Source organism: Mytilus edulis, chromosome 11 (genome assembly GCF_963676685.1).
Source record: "Mytilus edulis chromosome 11, xbMytEdul2.2, whole genome shotgun sequence".
In the NCBI taxonomy this organism is placed as follows: Eukaryota; Metazoa; Mollusca; class Bivalvia; order Mytilida; family Mytilidae; genus Mytilus; species Mytilus edulis.
This window is the reverse complement of record NC_092354.1, coordinates 64,268,053-64,286,836: the sequence shown is the minus strand read 5'-3', so window position 1 is coordinate 64,286,836 and position 18,784 is coordinate 64,268,053. Positions and strand designations below refer to the sequence as shown.

General features: G+C 33.1%; 1 long non-coding RNA gene across 1 annotated transcript; it reads right to left on the bottom strand.

Moving 5' to 3' along the window:
• Nucleotides 1-7,961: 7,961 nt before the first annotated feature.
• On the bottom strand, nt 7,962-15,771 carry LOC139494942 (uncharacterized). Its single transcript, XR_011657215.1, has 3 exons — nt 15,612-15,771; nt 11,631-11,756; nt 7,962-8,183 (listed from the first exon to the last, which is right to left on the bottom strand). It is a non-coding gene; the product is annotated as an uncharacterized lncRNA (long non-coding RNA).
• Between the last annotated feature and the right edge of the window lie 3,013 nt (nt 15,772-18,784).

Genomic DNA, 18,784 nt, shown 5'->3' with positions numbered 1-18,784 from the left:
GTGCTTCTCGTTTTTCGTTTTTTATATAGATTAGACCGTTGGTTTCCCATTTTCAATGGTTTTACACAAGGAGGTTATATTAGATCTATTATAACCTCCTTGGTTTTACACTAGCTTTTTTGGGGGGACCTTTATAGCTTGTTATTCGGTGTGAGCCAAGTCTCCGTGTTGAAGACCGTACTTTGATCTATAACGGTTTACTTTTATAAATTATGACTTGGATGGAGAGTTGTCTCATTGTGACTTATATCTCATCTTCTTATATCTAGCTTCTATAGTTTCACAAAAAACCTCATAGTTGCTATATTGTATTGCGAAATAAATCAAACTTAATTTAATATTCTATAAATAAGTAGATCTTGCAGAATGAAATACAATAAAAATAAAAATGGAAATGAAATTAATACACAATGAAACTTTATTATATGAACTAAAACTTTTGTTTCAAAATACAGCGCAGGTGCAGTAACTGTGCAGCATATATGAAATAAAATGCATCGAAGTTTATGAATAGCAAACGAATCGAGTAGAACATTATAAACATATAAATATAAAACACTTGCAACTGTCTCTGAAATCTTTTCGATGAAGTGATGGATTCAAATACCCAATAAAAAAAGTCACGAGAACAATTCTGTGATTTATGAAAGCTAGGTTCCTTTAACTTTAAAGCTAACAATTTACAGTGTTGTTAACCAGTTAGACTATCTGATATTATAAAATTTGTTAACCAGTTAGACTATTTGATATTATAAAATTTGTTAACCAGTTAGACTATTTGATATTATAAAATTTGTTAACCAGTTAGACTATTTGATATTATAAAATTTGTTAACCAGTTAGACTATTTGATATTATAAAATTTGTTAACCAGTTAGACTATTTGATATTATAAAACTTGTTGACCAGTTAGATTATTTGATATTATAAAACTTGTTAACCAGTTAGACTATTTGATATTATAAAACCTGTTGACCAGTTAGACTATTTGATATTATAAAATTTGTTAACCAGTTAGACTATTTGGTATTATAAAACTTGTTGACCAGTTAGACTATTTGATATTATAAAACTTGTTGACCAGTTAGACTATTTGATATTATAAAACTTGTTGACCAGTTAGACTATTTGATATTATAAAACTGACCGAAAAAAAAATCATACAGAAAAGGGAATTAAAAAAGATCTGAAATCATCAACCTATAATATTTTTCAACGTGTGTCCATACAATAGAAATGTTGTTCAGCTGTCGAAGGCATTTGGAAGTAAAACGGCAAATTCTATATGTTTTGTAAAATTTTGCATGGAAGGACATCAACACCAAAAATGAAAAAAAAAAAAACCAAACTTGAATTTGACAAACAAGAAATAAAAAATACTTCCAACTGAATACTGTTAAGCTATACCTAGACTTGCTTAAAGTTCAGAGGCCTCCGTGTATTCATTTCTTTGATAAATACTCAACATTTTGCAAAACGAATGTGTCCTTTGGTCTCTTGTAAGGTGTTGTCTCATTGGTAATTATACCACATCTTCTTTTTTATATATTCATTGTACAACATGTGACTAACTTCGTAAGTTATTTGTGGTTTTTTTTACTCGTTTGATTCCAGCGTCTATGGTGAATCTTTTGTAGACAAAACTCATGTCTGGCGTATAAATTTTAATCCTGGAATCTATGATGAGTTTATTTTTGATCGTCATAATTTGGTCATATGTTTGATAATAAGTCATCATCTTACAATGAGTCTACAATGTAATACTAAAACCTTAACGAATACGCATCAAGCTTGGTGAATTTTTATATATAAAAAAGATAAAAGTCCTTTTGAAAATGGCTCTCGAGTAAATAAATTTAAGGGATATTTTACCACTTCATGTATTAAACTACTTTTTTGTTTTAAAACTAACCATAAACTAAGAAGTAACTAAAAATATACCTAAGGAAAGCCTTAAAAACGTCCATTTATTATAGGCAAGAACTAGATGCATGTTGTTAAACTGAATCGCAGAAATATCGTACAAAATATCAAAAAAAGACGACTTTTGGCATTCAACAATGAGCAAAGCACGTACCACAGTCATATATAAAAGGTCCCGAAATCACAAATGTAAAACAATTCCAATGAGTTTAACGGCCAAATCAATGAACAAACATATGAACGAAAAACAAAAACACAGCATCAAACGGCAACCACTGAATTACAGGCTCCCGATTTGGGACAGGCACAAATATACAGAATATAAAGGGGTTAATCATTTTAGTGGGACTACAACCCTTCCCTAACTTGGGACAGTGATGTAACAGTGCAACATAAGAAAGAACAATACAAATCAGATGAAAAGTGCTGAACGCACCCGATGAATACAAATAGAAATGCATAGTGAACGTGGCCGGGTACATCCCAACAATAAAAGACAGCATGAAGTTCAGATCGGAGTGTACTCGCAGCTACTGACAGGTAGTCCATAACTTTAAAAATGAACTACGTTGCCAAGATTAGGCCGAATTGGACCAGTCCTTTCGAAGAATATAGATTAGCGCTAAACACCATTTTAAGCACTTTTGTGATATTTTGTGGCGGTCAGTTTTTATATGTGGTGGAAGTCGGAGTTCCCGAAGAGAACCACTGACCTTCGGTAGGAAAAATGGCAATAAAGTTCAATAAAGATTCGGGTCGATCGTGTGCTGCCACATACGGGATTAGAACTCGATACCTCAGTGTTGACTGGCTAGTGATACATCTGTTCGACTACTTAGACCATTCGGCCATCGAAACATATTCACTGTTTTAAAAAGACAAAATTGTTAGTTTATGTATACACATAACGTTATTCCAGTACACTGGACCATACAATGACTGACAGTTGATTTTGATGGAGGAACACAGAATATCCGCAGTCGAATGATGATTGCCACGAGCGAGGTTATGAGTTAACAGACGAAAGACAAAGGCTATAGGAAAAAATCATGAACAGGAAAATAAAAATCTATAAGTTTGTACCCTTGCAGTCTGGTGCCCCGAGATAATTATGATTCATTATCAGTCGCATTTAGGTTGAAATTAGACAATAAGTATAAACGTATAGGTCGCCTATACTGCATGTAGCTTACATCTACTTCATTTGAACTATGGTGAATAGCTGTCTCATTGGTAATCATACCACATCTCTTTATTTATCTTTATTTATGAGTTCAGCTGACTTCAGTAATATATATATGCAAAACGTCCAGTGGCAATTGTTTCATTTATATTAGGGACGTTAAAATACTCATTTATTGATACAAAAGGTAGGTAGTGCAAGATGGCCGACCAGGATGAAAAGCGGACACAATTAATTACATCTGGAAATATGTTGGAAATGTGCGGACATTTAGTCTTACAGCATGTCATCTACAAGCCTCTTTCAGGGATGTTGCAATGGTTTTTAAACGTGTAGAAAGTTTGTCTTTTTCCCTGCAAGAGACACCGGATTGCACTTTCTATTCCTACCGGACGTGGCTGCGTATTTATACATCCGGGACAGCCACATGGAAACCACTCTTTGACAGGGTTTAACTACTGGATCTTACGAAGTCCAGGGTTGACCATACACCTTTATGTTCTCATGTATATATTTAGGACTATCTCATAATGCACAATTTAAACACATTATATGCAAATATTATGGTTTTTTCATGATATTCGCATATTGAATATATTACCATATATAATAGTAATATATGTACGAATCTGCTTTGTCAAGGTCTAACATTACAAGAGTGTATTAGCGCAGTAGGTCAAACGAATAAGTCAATGATTAATTTGGGAGAAAAGACAAAGCTATTCTTATGATGATTTTATTCATATTTCAAGCCTTTTTTTTTCTTTTATGTTTCATTCTTTGTATAAATTTGAAGAAAAAAAATCATATTTCGATGAAAATAAATTAGAAAATACAAGGAACTATTATATCTTTCCTTCGAGTTCTGCCTTCATTTTGTTACAACTTATTTTACAAAGCCATTTGTTGCATGACGTTGGTGAAATTAACACTAATGATTTTGTATTCAATGAAATAAGACTTTTTTTATTTGATCTTGAAATCATCTTGAAATTCCGATATTTAACTGCAATTGAAGAAATTTATTCATAAAAAAATGTAGGGGGACCGGATAGCAGAAAACAAACTGCCCCTGCCCTGATAAATCTAGAATTGTGTCCCTGTTGCGCAAATGTCCAATATACATGATCTAATTACAGTGAAACCTGGCTAAACCGAATCCTGCATAAACCGTAATCCTGTATAAACCAAATATGTTCTTAAGCACCGTCATATCAAATTGTATGCGTTGTGAACCTGATAAAACCGAACAAAATCTTAAGTCCCGAAGAGGTTCGGTTTAAACAGGTTTCACTGTAACTTGTAGTTTAACAGATATATAATATGTTATTCGACTGTTGACGTAAAGAACAAATACATAAACAAAAGCAATATTTAATGCTCGTGGCAGTTTGTGTATGTCATGTAAGGTTAACATCGGGTCATTAACTTGCATCAATGTTCATATCGAGCTTCACAAAAAGTAATATCATACCTTGATACATGTAAATAATCCTTTAGACGAGGACGGAAAGTGTTTCATATCGAACTTCACAAAAGTAATATCATACCTTGATACATGTAAATAATCATTTAGACGAGGACGGAAAGTGTTTTTTTTTGGGGGGGAGGGGGGGGGGGTAACGACTTTGCCTACCAACGAGGGTGATAATTGAGATACACATCTGAAATGAATTTTCTGTATTTGGTATTGTGTAGAAATAAGGAGATATAGTATGGTTGCCAATGAGACAACTATCCACTAAAGTTCCAATGAGAAGATGTAAGCAATTATTATACTAGCTTCGTACACATACAGCTGACAATTAAAGGCACGAAACAGTTATTGTCTATATATGTATGCCTACAAAAAATGTATCTATCCTATACCAGAATAGCAAGTTAACGTAGGACAATACTTTTAGAATGATTAATTCGAACAAATTCTTGAAGTTTTGACATTTAACATACAGAACAAAAATACTGCCGTTGTTTATCATCTTAATACAGTTTAAAGAATTCTTTTATTCTTTAATTTGTCTTTCATTTTTAATTATCACTTCACTGTGGTAATATATCCAATGACATCTGACGTGGCTTGGTACTTATAGACGTTGCGCTCGGTAGTGCGTTCGGTATAAAATTTCGTTACAATATGATTTTAGAACAGCAACCATTCGGCTATAAAAAATAAATCCATCCACATCCACATATCTACAAAAAGGCATTAATATGTTTTTCTTATTTTAACTTAATTCTGTAAACTTTTATAGCTTACATTTATTTTATTGATCACAAAAAGTGCAATTTTGTCCGGCGTAACATTTTCCGATTGAATAAAATTAATTTTCCTATGTTTTGTTGTAATTTTCCACATAAAATCTACGAAATTTGGTATTTTAACTTCCTACTAGATTTGTTTTCTGACATCGGCTTTTTTGGCGTTGGGTGAAATTTAAAGCAAGTCCTCAACGAAATATTCAGCAGAGGAACCCGTCTTTACGTGTCATGAGGAAAGTTATTCAAAATTTCAGATTCCATTTTTATCATTATTATATAATTGAATCATATTAAAACTAATAAAAGTATACTCAATAGAAAGTTCTGAAAAAACGTAAGCATTTTCAAAGTTTCAAATGTAAAACGAACTTTTTTATGGAGCAGAATTTTAATAAATCGCATGTCTAGCCACTATGTCCAAACGTTATTTTTTTTTCCATTCCTTAGTTTAAATATGTGATATAGATAGAAAATGTGCATTTATAATACTAAATTAACATATCTAAAAGATACAAACTATAAGTTCACACCCCTGGCTATATGAGTCGGGTGTTTTCACTAGCATCATGACCTTATAATTTTGTTTAAGAAAGCATTCCCTATGTCTAGCCATTATGTTCAAGGGCGTTATTTAGACGTTTCTTCACAGTAGCGTCTTTTATATGAATACACACTAAAATTGAGAATGGAAATGGGGAATGTGTCAAAGAGACAACAACCCGACCATAGAAAAAACAACAGCAGAAGGTCACTAACAGGTCTTCAATGTAGCGAGACATTCACGCACCCGGAGGTGTCCTTCAGCTGGCCCCTAAACAAATATATACTAGTTTAGTGATAATGAACGCCATACTAATTTCCGAATTGTACACAAGAAACTTAAATAAAAAATATACAAGACTAACAAAAGCCAGAGGCTCCTGACTTGGGACAGGCGCAAAAATACGGCGGGGTTAAACATGTTTATGAGATTAGTCTGTCTTGGCAGTTAAAATTTTGCCGGAAAATGTTCATTCCAAAAAAGTCTGCTGAATCCATTAACACTGATTTGAAATTTAAAAAAAAACCACACACATCAGGATTATACCCTTTATAGACACAGTGAGAAAAGGGTGAGGAACTAGGGATCATTTCTTATGTACAAAAGTTTTCACACAAATCTAAAACCACCTTTACAGATTAGAATCCGAGGTACAACGGTCTTATAAACTTTAAACGATTATATAAATACTGTAATTGTGAATTGTAAATAAAACCATAAGTGCTTAAAAAAAACAGAGAAAGAGCCTTGCATATATAGTCTGTAAACTCGCACATTCAGATATTGGACAAAAGTGATTTCATCCTAAAAAAATCATTTCAATTAAAAACGATATAAAATTATATTTTTCTAAATTATTTAATAAAATAAATGCTTTAAGATGTAGAAATTATTAGAGTGTTTATTTTCTTATGTGTCCCTCCCGCTTTAAGAATTAACACAAAGATTATTTTTAACAGTTTGCTATGCATTCTAACCAAAATAACATGGGAAAAAATGCATTTGTTTTCACCTCATACAAAAAGAACGATTCTTCGAAATTCATGGCCTTGGAACCAATAAAACTTGAATTATTCCTTCATTTTATGGTATTTGATAAAAATCGGCCGAGAAGGTACATGTACTCTGCAATATTTTTGGGAAAAATAGCGCAAATTCGCTTTTGATAAGTAAACGTCAACGTGTATCGAGTCAAAATTATCAATTTTTCATGTTACATCTTGCGACGCAATACCGTGCGTAACGTCATACATCCCGTCGTTGTGCTATGCGTTGTGTTATTGTGCTATGGTAAATTTTCGTATTCTTGTCTTTCGTTTTGCTAATGTGCTTTGTCTAGATGCCTTTTTGTTTTTCTTTGTTGACATATTTGTTTGTTTTTATAGTTAATAAAAAAAGATCATAACACTTTGTTGCCTGCTGTACCCCAATTTTTGATATTTTTACTCAACCATCGTTGTCAATATAATGGAATTTATGCGACTGTCATAAACGTTAGAGGTTTAGCTGGTTGAAAAAATAAATCAGGTTAATTAATAAACCATTTTCTAAAATGCCTGTACACAAATGTACCAAGTCGGGAATATGACAGTTGTTATCCATTCGTTCGATGCGTTTAAACTTTTGATTTTGCCATTTTCTTAGAGAAATTCCGTGTAGAATTTACCTCGGAGTTCGGTAATTTTGTTATAATACTTTACACCACTGTCCCAGGTTATGGGTCGGGTTGAGCGCTCAACATATCACGGTTTGATTCGGAAACATTTTAAGGTATTTGTCCCTTATCAGGAACCCGTGTTACAGTGGTTGCCGTTGTTTCATGATTGCCAGTCATATTTTGTTTCCGTTAATTGTTTTGTTATAAACTAGTCCGTTGTTTTTAATTTGTGTCACATTTTTCTTGTCGAGCTATTTTATAGCCGACTATACGGTGTTAGGTTTTTGTCATTGTTGAAGTTCTAACAGCTGCCTTTTATTTTTTTTATCCTCTTTGTTGTAATTCTAGATTATGTTGTAATTCTAGATTAAAATGTTGTCTCATTGGCAATCGAACCATGAAAGTAAGATTTAAAGTTGTCTATCACAGTGACTGTTAAAGTCTACGCAGCTTATTTTTGAAATTTCAGTTTTTATGTTTTATTCGTGGACAATGCTTTTCATCAGATCGATCGTTGTAAAGGCAATCTGGTACCCCATTGCACATCCACGATTTTGGTATACATCGATGGGTAATCGTGCACCGGAAGTAGAACCATGGATACTGATCACACTTATCGTCTGCAAAAATATACAATACATGTGATTAAAATCTACACAAAAAAACAAGCTCAGAGTAGATAATTCTTGAGTACAGCGTCGATAAAAATGCCAAACAACCGATTTATTATTCACGGTCTTTTCAGTACGACACATATACAGTAAAATTAGCATACGGCCGTATGGTGACCTATATACATGTATATTTAGTTATGCTTGTATGTCAATTGGTCTCTAGTGGATAGTTTATTAATACCATATAATGTCAAAGCATTCAATTAAATTAAAAGTGTTAATATCCATAAAGTTTACAACAAAAACAGTTTACACAAATTAATAAGTTGAATCTTTTCTGTTTTTGAATTTGAATTAAAAAGTAATTGTCGATAATAGTAGCTGTTTTGTCAGTAGTAGATAGAATGCATTATAATTATACTTCAAGTGTAATGCCAGATTTTGATTGGTTAATATACTCGGGAGCTGTTTAACTCTATCTCATTTCTCAACAAAAGCTATGTTTTTAAACCCTCCTCTACTGCAAACCAAACAAACTTATAGGTACCAATTCACGACTTTTTAATATTCAAGAAAATCATGCAACAACCAGATTACATGTAAGCAAGTCCAGTACTAAAGTTACACAAACGTCAATTAAAGACACACGACGTTTTCATTTTGATAGCCAGTCTTTATGAGAATAAGACAATTTAGAAAAATCTCAACACAAGGCAGAAAAAACCCTTTATCCTAGTTTATAGTGACCATTAATTATCCTGAGCTGAAAAAGGTTTTTTTTTCTCTCTACGTTTCTGGTAATTTGAGAAATCTAAAAATCTAAAGAATGATAGCAAATTATTGAGTTACCTCCCTTGTAATGTTAATTGCAAGTGATTTCAACCAAATTATAACTTTAGAACAGAAATGATCGGGCCGCCGCGATTCGTGTACCATTATACATCTTAAACAAAAAGTAATGTAAACTTGGCAGGGTTTCGTTTGTTATGTTTTCACCATTTATCCTATTCCACAAATTAATATGCAATTAAATTAAAAGCTTTGAATTATAATAAAAATACATGTACAAATAAATAACCATATTTGTCTAGTGTCTAGTCTAAAGAAAAAAAACTTAAGAAAGGCGAAAGACACACAGGAGATATCCAAACTCATAAGTCATAAACAATCTGTCAATATCATGGCAAAAACAAAAAGAGTCAAAGACTGAGAAACACGAACCCCATTGAAATCTAGGGGTGATCTCAAAGATTGAGAAACACGAACCCCACCGAAATCTAGGGGTGATCTCAAAGATTAAGAAACACGAACCCCACCGAAATCTAGGGGTGATCTCAAAGACTGAGAAACACGAACCCCACCGAAATCTAGGGGTGATCTAAAAAAAAAAAGGTAAGCAAATCCTGCTCCGCGTGAGGACCTGTCGTGTTATACATTTAAGATGGTAGTCTCGTGGATACTGTAAGTCCTGAAGGTAGCCATTGTTAATGGTGAGTACTCTATCAAATAACTTAGTTCATCCCCTTGATTTATATCTTCTCAATAAATTTAAGCCTAACATCCTGACCAAACCTCTTCTTTAAGTCAGTACGTCGACCAGTGATCTAGGATACCAGGCTAAATTAATTAGCATATTCGAGAGTTGAACATCAGAAAGCTGTGTTTGTCTCTTATTTAGGCCAATTAAAATTAAATGGTAGATTTTCATCCCCGCCCGCCCCTCTGAAATCTTCCCGCCCCGATTTTTTTTATTTTTGAAAAAAATACGAATTCCGGATTTTGTTCATTTCCGTTACCAGTAACCGTCGATAATTTCGTTTCATCTAAAACTTCCTGTTTCAGATTTCGGTTTTCGTATTTCATAGCGTATTCTTACTGAATGATTTAGTCGATATATTCTGCTGATCTTTGATGACAACATCATTTACCAAAATAGAGATTGGTTACGAGAAGGGCGTGACATATTCAGGTTACGAGTAATAGGCTGTGCCCAAGAACGCAAATCGCCGTATGTCACAAATGACACAAATGTTTGTGAGTAAAACAACTTGGATTTATTTTATTTATCCAATGACTTTGTGTCAAGAAGTTTGGACTGTGAATGAAACACAAAAGCGTTAGAATCGTGGAACACATTTGACTGGAATAAAGAAATTAGCACAAACATGAACTTTTTAGATTGGTGACCGTATATTGAGTTAAACAAATCGACAAACATAGGCATTTTTAATTTATTAATTGATAGCAAGCTCTTAGATTTAGCCTTAGTTTCGTTTTTTGCAGAAATAGAGAAAACATCCTCTGTCCCAATACCCACGATAGAGTCATAAACAACTTTATTTTCTGCACTGTAATTATATTTGCATCTTGCATATTAAGGACCAATCCTATTATTTAAACACTGTTTGAGTTTTCATTTTATTCTGTACTTATCGTACTTGTGTTGCATACCAATGCATTTGCTTCATTTTATTAGGACAACAAAACATTGCTAAGAAAGCAAAATACATTTGATGTAGGTAGTCCAACTGAAGAGAACATTTCTCCACACTTCTGCTGCTAACTATAAAATATGTTTCTAAAGCGGCAATTACATGTAGAACAGATCAGAGATATATATTTATGAATTTGAGAAAAGCGGCACCAGCATATGGAGTATATGTGTCTCAATTGATATGTTACTCTAGAGCTATAGCTCAAAGTACGTTGATTTTATTGAACGAGGAATACTGCTTTCTCAAAAGTTGCTAAGACAGGGCTATGAATCAATCAAATTAAGGTCATCACTCAAGCAATTTTATGGTCGCCATCATGAGCTAATTGGCCATTATGACAAAAGTGTGTCAGAAATCATATCTCAGTGATATTCTTCCTCAGCCATAACAACCTTTCATCATTAACGAACTGAACAAAGAAATAACATGACGGGTGCCGTATACGGTGCAGGGAATGCTTACCCTTCCGAAGCACCTGATTTCACTCCTGGTTTTTTAATAGTGGAGTTAGTGTTGTTTCCTGCTTATTATTTGTAACTGTTGATGTAAATGTCTTTTGGTTTTTTATGAGTCTTTGGTTACTCCTTGGTTTTGATTGTTATTGTCTTATACACGATACCTTATGAATGTATTTACATGATATAAGCTTATTATTACACTTGCATATATGAATAACACATGACAAGAAGGTTTCATATGAAATAAAATTTAAAAAATAAAATCCTCCTACCCGCCCTATTTTTTTCAAAAATTTGGATGAAAATCTACTAATTAATTTTAGTTGGCCTTATAGTATGCATTTAAACGAGATATTAGTTTATGTGTACATACTTACTAGTATATATTAAAAATCCGCTAGGATTCATTCATTGTCAGATTTTGGCTCTGCGAATAAAGCTAGATCCAGTGAAATAGGAAATACTATTTTTTAATAATATGAATGTATGTCATGATATACCTCGTTTACAATTCTTTTCGTCAGATTCGTCGTTCCCGCCACAATCTACCATACCATCACACTTCCAGTCACTTGCTATACATTTACCATTCTTACAACGGAATTCGTCAGATCCACACGAAACGCCTTGACAGAAAAACAGACAAGAATGAAATTAATAGTTTACCGTTATAAAATTTATGTATTTTATCGAAATTAGCATCATCTAAAGAAATAAGGAGATGTGTACTGATTGCCAAATGACACAACTATGAACGAGAGTTCAAATTGGGAAAATATAAGCATGCAAGCGATAAGAATGAGAAAACCCAATACCGTATACTACTAGTCAGTCAGCTATAAAAAGTCCCGACTCAAAAAATGTGAAACTATTCATCCGAAAAAACGTATTAAAAGAACTAATGTAACCAATATAATTTACGAACAAAAATTGACGGACATGAACTTCACATCTTGACTTACAGGCGCAGATGTTGCGGGGTTGGACTTAATTTTGTTTTGGTTTGATTTAGAAGCTGCTTGTGTATAATCATTTAAAAAAAGTCTATTTGAATAAATCTAAAAACAAATATTAAACTTTTCATGATATATATACAAACTATTGATTTCTGTCTTATAACTTTTTATGACGCCGCAAATAATAAGTACAGCAGGCTATGATAAAACCATCGAAAACGAGGTAGCAATCGGCTCAAAGCAAAAAAAAAAAAAATCCTGCAATTAGCCATCTATTGTACAAATAACAGGTATACAAATGTTTTTTTGCTTTATTGGTACTTGTTCAAATAAAGTCTCCTGCTACGCCACGTCCATGTTGAGCAAGCTGTAATACGAATATTTCTGTTTCCTAACCAGCTCATTTTGGGGTCCTCTTCGCAGTCCGCGTTTCAACTAAGTCGATTTCTTTGAGACATTTAGAGACAATGATTTAGATTTTGATAACTTAATTTTCAAGTGTTGGGAGTAATTTCAGGATAAACACAATAATGTATATTGTCGGAAAATATAAAATTTATTTGTACTCGCTACTAAACAGGAGAAAAGCTCGGCAGAGCCTCGCTTTTCGTACTGATTCTAAAGCCCATACAAATACATTTGATATTTTCCGACAACATAAATATATTGTACATGTATATGTATAACAGTTTTTTTTTGCGCCATGACCATGCATATATACGTTTGGTATGGTAATGAATTTCATCAGCAGATCATTTAATCTTAGACTAATGGTTTACGAATTTTTAGCGAGAACATTTTCCCGCGATTCAACGAATAGCGGGAAACATTAATTTTGTATTAACGATGCGTATGAATTTTCTAACTTAGTCACGTGAAAATATTTTGAAAGCCTTCACTTTCTACCCAACAGTCGTAGTGTCAAGTTTATTTTTACATATTTCAGATATGTAACATTTTTGGTTAGTTTTAATTCATGTTTCTGCTCATGATTAGTTGTGTTTTGTTTCGAATAATTATCTATATTTCATTTTTTTTATACTGTCCAAGTGTACCTCTGGAGACGGTTCTCCGTGCATAGGGTTTGGACACAGGTTTCCAACTTTTTTTCCACTACATATTTAGTATTTATATGTAGTGTGACCAAGTTATCTCGTTTTAGTTGGTATTTTCTGGCCGGCGGGATCGTCGATGAAAGAGTATTTGTTTTATTTGGTATTTAACTTAAATATACAGCATATATCAGCATTCAGTAATCATCTATAATTGTATTGATTTATCTATTTTTGCTTATTAGAATTAAGTACATGTATTGAATTTTCAACTTAAAAAATACGGTGTCCCTCAAGCTGTCTGGGTTATCGGCACTATGAATCAATATATTGTTTTGTTTTATTATAGCCGATGTATTTAGGGGGAAAGGGTTAAGATAATACATATGATCGGTCGATCAGCAGTAAAAATTTATACGAGACATGCATAGATTTAATTTGTAACAGTGCAAATTCAGTCAGAGAAGTAAAATAACAAAAAAAAAAACAAAAACAAAAACAAAAACAAAAACAAAAGATGAATTTTCAATTTTCGTTAACATACAGGTATATTAATTTTCTTCTCACTTGATCATTTATCGATTTGTATGGATGATTGATATTTTTTCACGTGACTTCATAAATATAGATGTAGAACAACAATGTTCCTCTTTTGAAATATTTTTCAGTTCTTTCATATTACCGTTACTTATGTTATTATATTGTTTGTCTCTAGGTTGGATCAAGGAGGTTATATCTAATATAACCTCCTTGGTTGGATGAACAAATAAAGAAGACTACTAGATTATTGGTCAGCACAACACCAACTATCTGCACCGGACTACTCCGAAACAACTATCAGATTCTAACAATAGTCAAGAAAACTGCACAACCAGATAATAATTATATTCTTACATGTCCGGTCTATGTTTTTATTAGATTGTAGGACTCTAAAGTGCGATGGGGACGCTAAAGTACGATGGTTACGCTGAAGTGCGATGGTCTACGCTAAAGTTCGATGCCTACACACGCTAAAGTGCGATGGTCCGCGAAAGTATTATCTATGGATTATGACGTGAACAGTCTTTTATACAAAACAAAAAATGAACATGCCGAAAGATAAATGTAGAATATTTGATTAACAAGTTTAAACCAAATGTCCATGACTTACTCAATTTAAACATAACCGTGCTTTGTCGGCTGAGGCAAATGTGGTTTTTTTTTCGGGTGCCGGAAGAAGGACTTGTGTCCTGCAGTCGACCATCTTACTATACAGATACAAAAGTATACGCATAAGTATTCTTTATCCTGTTTCTATTAGAAGATAACGGATACATTGAAATGATTGTTTATGTTGCAGTTTACTTTCCGGTCCCCGTTAAAATATTGTCGATTTTATTGAAAATTAAAGTCGGTAAAAAATAAAGGTACAAAATGTACATGTTTTCATGCGTAAATCATAAATTGTCTGCTAAAAAATTAGTTTGTACATTGTAGGAAAATACAACCTCGCTGCGAAAAAAGAAGAAAGCTAGGAGAACATTGCATTTCTCTCTCATTTAAATTAAGAATGTTTTAAACAAATAAATGTTTCACAATAAAGGATTTGTATTTGTAGTTTACAGTGACGAGATAGACTGTGTGAACGGCAAGCTACATCAATTATTCAAATATTTGATACGCCCGAATTTTTTTATTTTTTTTATCATATACAGGATATATAGATTTTTGTCACACCTAAACTACGATTTTAGCAATTATTACGTGGTCGTTCTTCTTAATTTAGAAACAATCACTTAAGCCTACCGGTAATTGTAAAGCCTATCACATATGTTATAAAACCTTATCATACTAGCTTTTGCAAAAAGACTATTTATTACATCCATGTTCTTTAAAGTTTTTAGCCCTTCAACATTACCCTTTTGGTCCATCGTACTTTAGCGAACAAACAGCCGTCGCACTTTAGCGTGATACACCATCGTACTTTAGCGTAGACCATCGCACTTTAGCGTGACCATCTCACTTTAGAGTCCTACAGATGTATTTCTGCTTTCTATCGATTGTTTACCGTTCAACCTTTTGTACATAGATCAGACAGTTACTTTTCTCGTTTCAATTGTTTTACATTTGTCATTCTTTGCCCTTTAATAGTTCACTATGCGATATGTGTTTTGCTCATACTGTGACATATATGGTTGTTGATTTCTAATAATTCTATGTCATTGGGTCGTAGAGAGTTGTCTCATTGGCATACCAGATCTTCTTTATTTTTATATTTACAACCATAATTTTATATTCTATATTGAAAACATTTCTGTTTTGTGGTAAAAAATCAATGACTATGAGAGGCACTTATATATTCATATCTCTTTATTTTTACAATTACAAAATATTTCTTTATATTCTATAATGAAATCATTTCTATTTTGTTGTAATAAATCAAATAACTACACGAAAGTAAAAGGTTTTAAATAGTTACAATTAACTTTCTTACCATTAATTGATTTTCCAGTAACTAATCCACTTAATGTCAAAATAATGACTAAAAACAGACAAATTCCTACAACCACTCGCGTCATGACTGCCAACCTTGTTTATGTTTTCATTTAGCATTAAATATTTCACATCCTGTAAAGGTTCACCCCTGTAAAGGTTCACCCCTGTAAAATGAATCGGTGTTTGTAATTTTATATCTTTGACTTTTTCCTTTTAATACGAACTAAAAATGTCAGCATCATTTTGTATTAACACTTGTGTATATGATTAATGTACGAATTACTCAATTTGTCATCATATTAAATGTTAACTTATTGCGATTTGCATTGCAGATTCGTAAAACAAACAAACCATCAGAGGGAGGCAAAGGCAAATTAATGGACAATTCATTATTATTATTAAATCAATTCTAAAATGACTTATTATATGCTATTAAGTTCGCTAGCCGTGACTGATGTAGGAATTATAAAAAATAATGAAATATCATAATATAATAGTAATAAACGAGCCTTAGCAGTGGCGGATCCAGCCATTTTAAAAAGGGGGGGGGGGGGGGGGGTTCCCACTCCAGGGTAAAAAGGGGGGGGGGGTTCCAACTATATGCTCCCATTCAAATGCATTGATCGGCAAAAAAAAAGGGGGTTCCAACCCCCGGACCCCCCCCCTTCTGGATCCGCCACTGCAGTTAGTCATAAATTGAATCGCAAAATACGCGACTCATTAACAATATGCTAACTTTGAACGCCCACTTTTCTTTGAAATTTAATAAAATAATTCATATTATATTTGTACAAGAATGTTGATTTGAATATGTTCAAGCAATATTGCAATAGAAGAAAAAATAAACGCATATTCTTAATTTTTATTTGGTGTGCAAAAGTTAAAATTGACATACGGCAGATGGAACATTGCAGACGTTCTTATCTTTGAGAGTTGCTACTTTTAAAAAGACGAGTCTAGTATTACTATATTATTGAAACTAAATAACGAAAGTTGATATCTTATTCTTGTGTGTTGTTTTACCTATATTACTTCGTGTAAAATGTTGTTCTTGTGCAAGACATAACACATCTCCGTTGCCCACGGGAAACAATAGTTCGTTTGGAGCTTGGAAAATTGTCATAGCCCTCACGAATAGTCAACAGAAATGTCGTTAATTTCAAAATGCATTGCAAGATAATCCAACAAAAAAAGAAGCATGTTTTGTATTACTTGTCTCCGTTAAGAACGGTCTCCTTCAACATGTTCATTCGATGAATAGTTCAGTACAAATTATCAGACTGTTACCATATATATAAACTAAAGGCTCTAAAGAGTCAGTGTCGGTTACATTGGTCTATTTGCATATTAAACAAAGGACACAGATGGATTCATGACAAATTTTTGTTATGGTGATGGTGATGTGTTTGAAAATCTTTTTTTACTGACCATTCTTGAATTTGGCCCAGTAGTTTCAGAGGAGAAGATTTTTGTGAAAAGTAGCGACGATGACGGACGCTAAGTGATGAAAAAAGCTCACTTGACCCTACGAGTCAGGTGAGCTAAAAGGAAGATGTGGTATGATTGCCAATGATACAACTATCCACAGAAGACCAAAATAACACAGACATTAACAACTATAGGTCACCATACGGCCTTCAACAATGAGCAAAGCCCATACCGCATAGTCAGCTATAATAGGCCCGGATAAGACAATGTAAAACAATTCAAACGAGAAAACTAACGGCCTTATTTATGTAAAGAAATGAACGAAAAACAAATATGTAACACATAAACAAACGACAACCACTGAATTACAGGCTCCTGACTTGGGACAGGCACATACATAAATAATGTGGCGGGGTTAGACATGTTAGCGGGAGTATGTTTTGTATTACTTGTCTCCGTTAAGAACGGTTTCCTTCAACATGTTCATTCGATGAATAATTCAGTACAAATTATCAGACTGTTATCATATATATAAACTAAAGGCTCTAAAGAGTCAGTGTCGGTCACCTTGGTCTATTTGCATATTAAACAAAGGACACAGATGGATTCATGACAATTTTTTGTTATGGTGATGGTGATGTGTTTGTAGATCTTACTTTACTGACCATTCTTGAATTTGGCCCAGTAGTTTCAGCCCCTCGTATCATGTTTGTTACAAGTGCTGATTAAAATTACAATCTGTGGTTATTTATTGAACAAGATTTTTTTTAACTAAAAGAAGACCTTTTCTTTTTCATCAATATCAAATGTTTAACGCGACGTTTATAATTTGCCATTCTACGTACATCAAAATCGCTAAATAATAACTGAAAAATACTAAAGGGATCATTAGTGCATGTAACCGTCACTGCGGTCTCTTGTACCATCCTCAGGTGCGAATGTTATATTTCAAATAAGCGGCTGGCCTCAAAGACTTTAACATTGGTATGTGCTGGTCACATGCACTGCAGGCATCATTCAATAGTTAGATCAGATTTGATCGACCAGAGTCAATATATGATTTTATGTAAGGCAGTTTCATATGTGAGTCAGCATGTTAACATCCGACCTATCGAGTCGGTCTTGTACAAAACAAGATACTACATGTAATATATTGATATTATATTAACATATTATCGTCATAATTAAGCGTGTAATACTTGCCACTGAACCTAAAGCAGTCATGAATCAATCTTTATACGCCAGTACCCGGACAATTCAATGCATGTATCCTAATATTATTGACTCTTTTGCGAATTCAATATCGTAATGATATTGACCCTATAGAATTTTATGATATCATACGGTTTGAGCAATGAGGATAAATATTGCTTTTATTTTACAATGCATTATGCAGTGGAACAAATTAGGTCAATATTTGAACAAAATTATTGAGTTATCCTCCTTGATGTGAAAGGCTTTCCATTGAGACAACTATCTCAAGCAACTGTAAGCCATCGTATGACCTTTAACAACCGTTTAGTGGGAAACGTATACGACAAGGTCTCCTTCATAAAGCCACGGAAAAACAAACCTTTTATTTGGGAAATACGACGTGTTTTAAATTATGAATTGTGGTTTCGATTATCAGCATATTTCATCTTTTTTTAAAACAAAATTTATGAAATAATATCTTATTACTTAAACCTTTAATTCTTTGTACAATTTTCAGAACTGGACAAATAACATTAATTCGCAATGGAG